This window comes from Macadamia integrifolia, unplaced genomic scaffold (genome assembly GCF_013358625.1).
Source record: "Macadamia integrifolia cultivar HAES 741 unplaced genomic scaffold, SCU_Mint_v3 scaffold482, whole genome shotgun sequence".
Classification (NCBI taxonomy): domain Eukaryota; kingdom Viridiplantae; phylum Streptophyta; class Magnoliopsida; order Proteales; family Proteaceae; genus Macadamia; species Macadamia integrifolia.
Window position 1 is genome coordinate 421,411 of NW_024870463.1, and position 3,882 is coordinate 425,292.

General features: G+C 34.6%; 1 long non-coding RNA gene across 1 annotated transcript; it reads right to left on the bottom strand.

Moving 5' to 3' along the window:
• Window positions 1–776: 776 nt before the first annotated feature.
• LOC122068914 lies at window positions 777–2,321 on the bottom strand. Its single transcript, XR_006137288.1, has 3 exons — window positions 2,259–2,321; window positions 1,537–2,171; window positions 777–1,218 (listed from the first exon to the last, which is right to left on the bottom strand). It is a non-coding gene; the product is annotated as an uncharacterized LOC122068914 (long non-coding RNA).
• Between the last annotated feature and the right edge of the window lie 1,561 nt (window positions 2,322–3,882).

Sequence of the window (3,882 nt, forward strand, 5' to 3'; positions counted from 1 at the left end):
GAGATGTGGGAAAGAATAAGATATGATTCTGGTTTGTCTCATCTTGCAGCAGTTGAAGAAATCCTATGGAATGGAGAATGGTAGCCTGCTTCCGCTACAACTCTTGATCTTATTGAAGCTTGGGGATGTCTTCAAACTATCCCTAGACTTCACTATGGTGAAGAGGACTTGGTGGTGTGGAAATGATATCCTACAGGTGTGTTTCGCACTAAATCAGCATTGGAGATAGTGAAAAGGAAAGAGAGAAAGGTTGACTGGAAGAAATTTGTATGGTTTGAAGGCAACATTCCTCAGCATTCATTTACAACTTGGAGATGCTTAGTTGATGCTCTACCAACAAAAGACCATAGCACAAGTTCCACCAAATAAGCACAAATAATTGAAATTCATAAAAGAAAAAAAAAAACTAAAATAGGGTTGGAGAAAGGAAGAAAAAGAGGACTAACCAGAATAATGTCTGGAAGGAAAGTTGCCATTAAAACAAGGAAGATAATTAGAGCATTCTAAGGAGCTGCTACAATGATCACAAAACTCAAAATAAGTAGGCGGATAAGATGGAGAAATGGAGTTGAATTAAATAAAGATTCATCAAAAATCGTTAGAGAAAAAAATCAAGTAACCCTTAGTGCCTTTATAGTTGATAAGATCATGAGACCCTTAATGTATAAAAAATAAAGATGCATAGTAGGAAGAAGAAAAAAAAGTAATAGTCTATCCTACAAATTGAGAAATTCCAAAGTATTTTTAACTTAAATACTGACAATGACAAAGAATTTGAGAGATATTTCATATTTCTGACATCTTTCACAGTGTCAACAAAGTTGCAGAGAAGTCTGAATTTTGATCACCATTTCAAGAGTGGGTTTAGGCATTGTTGCTCAGTGCTAGCTTTGTGCAGTCATTGCTACTCACATATTCGAGATTAGATTCGGTCGGAGATAGGTCAAGGGAGTGGGGGACTGAATTGAACTGAGAAGAGAACTGTGAGAGAAAAAGTGAATTTAGAAAAATCTCTATTTATCCACAACAAGGCAAAGGGATTTGAAAGAAATAATTCATATATTTTTACTAATTTCAGATTTAGATACTCACAGAAATTCTTGGAAACACTTTGGTAAACCGCATGATATCACTTACATTGCATAAGTTGGAAAAAGAAAAGCTATATTGTAATTGAAACCATTGACTCCTCAGACTCCCTCAATCAATGACAAGGATCTGCAACAATTCCAATATTTTTTAAATGTTTATTCTATATAGAGAGGTAAATGAAGAAAATTGAAATTATAGCAGCGAAAAAAAGTCCAAGAACAAAAAAAAAAAAAAAAAAAACTATGAAATAAAAAATACTGTCAATGCATAGATTTTGATTGAGACAGGGTATATTACATTAAAAGCAAATGTAAGAGTATCCATAAATGCATTCAAAACATTGACACGGATAAATAAAATCGATCATTTCCTGCCAATGTATCAAATCCATTAACATAAAAATTAAGAGGCATAAAAAAGATGTATAAGGTGTAGAATACATACCATGACTGTACTGCTCAAAGGTCCCAATAACGGGGTAGGGAACCTTGGAAGTCCGATCCACTAGCTGTGACTATTTAATTGCCATGGAGTAGATCAACTTCTTTTTCATCCATTATATCATTGAAGAAATAATAATAATTAGAAATTAAATAAAAACTATATAACATTCAGACTTGAGATAAGCATGCTAAGCCCTATAAAAGTTGCAGAGGAACACTTCCAAAAAATAAAGGCTGCATTAAAAGGGTTACTAGAATAAATGGAAGAAGGCATAAGAGAGGAGCAGGGAGGGAAGAGATAAACCTCATAACCATCCAGAGTGGAGTTCGAATGTCAAGGGTAATTATACTTAGAGAGAGAGAGAGAGAGAGAGAGAGAGAGAGAGAGAGAGCCTTTTCCCACTCATGTTTTGGTTTAATTGCATGTTTTGTTCAAAATCATCATTGCTGAGGTTTGACAACTCTGGAAAGTCTTTTGACCCAAATTTAAGACCAGCATCACTAATAACTTCAATTTCAAGAAGGCCTTGGGAGGTAGGTACTTCAACATCCCTCTGATTGGATGCTTCTATTTGATCTCTTGGATCAAGATTTGAAATGCCCACACCATTGTCTACTGGAGCTAGATGAAGGACACTGCATAAAAAAGATATCATGTTATTACTGCCTTGCATTTTTTATTCCTAGAAATTCAAAATGCAATCACAAGATGAAGAAACATACTCTTCTTTCCATTGGACTAATTTCAAAAATCTTTGTAGGAGGACGTATATCCATTATAATGTCCTATAAAGAGTAAAAGTCCTTGTCAAATGTTGAACAATACTTGGCATTCAAAATATTAGAAACTATAAGTATCAATGATATAAAATTTTGCTAAAAACTTTGGACCTCATCAACGAAGAAAGCAATATAAGGATTTCCTTCAATGGGGATCCGATCCTTGGACAAGATAAAACCAAACATCCACTCACATATATAAATTCAAATATATTTTCAGAAAGAACACAAAAAAAAAAAGTTCTCAAATGCAAGCATCAAACCAAAACTAAAACCTATTTGTAATCTCTTCACAACTCTTGAGATGATTATCTAGTGATCTGAGAAGCAAAATACAAACATTCAATCAACAAGTTGGAACAGAAACATAAGATACACATAGGACAATAGGGCCAGAAAAATCTAACCCATCAAGAAAGAACGTAGCACTCAAATTCCAAGCATCAAGCTCAAATAATGATTTTAGGGAATTAACAGCATAAAACAGAGCATGAGTTGCATCATCCGGTAGATTAACATTCCTAAGCCAAATATAGTGTTTTTTGTCCGCCATGTCTTATTATTGTTACGCCAGAGATACTATACCTTCTTTGATTATATAACACCACCACCCAATAGAAGGTGCAGTAACAATCTTAGTGCAATTAGGACTTCCGGAAACACTATACAAAATTAATGTGAGAAAACATCTAATGTGAGAAAACTCCGAAATTAACTTCTACTTCTACAAAACTCCAAAATTAACTTCTCGTTCTACTTTAATGGAAAACTTGAAATACTTCATATAGGGGTTGAAATCGTCTGCAATTCCGTGAAATACCACCTTCAGGAGGTGACACGTGTATTGATACCAATGCAATGGTCCAGATCTAGTACAACTAATAAAACCTTAAATCAATGAAGAGTCATTTAAATCAGACCTGGACCATTGCATTGGTATCAATACACGTGTCACCCACTGAAGGTGGTATTTCACGGAATTGTACAAGATCGGAATTGCAGACGATTTTTTTCCCTTCATATAGATACTGAAGATCTTGAGCCCAAAAGAAATTCAAGAAATAACCTGCTGATGCTCTTTCCAATGCAAGAGGTACTACTGGTCTCTAAATTGTCCCATTAGGGCTGTCCATCAATGCAATACCATCCACTCTTTTGTGATATGATGAGCACATTTATGTGTGAAATCTAGGGTAATAAAACATGCATTTTATATATTTAGAATGGAGCTACCTTCGTTTTTACTCTCTTTTTGCAGGTTTTGTATTTTAAAGGCTTTAAGTATTATCGGGCGTCATATCTCTCCAACAACAACTACCTAGTGTAGTTGGTGAGCTATGGTGTGCAAAATTCCCTTGCTCACCAGGAGGTCTCAAGTTCGAATCTCATGGTTGTCTTTTTTTGGAGAATTTTATTGAAGATTTTCTACTTTTCACTCACTTAAAGCACTAAAGGCATGGAGAGAATTTTCACATCAAATTAGAAACAAGGAAAATCATGGAAGGGGTTCCTGCGAAAGAAAAGAAGAAAAAAAAAATGGAGAAATAAATCTTGTCCAAATCTTCTC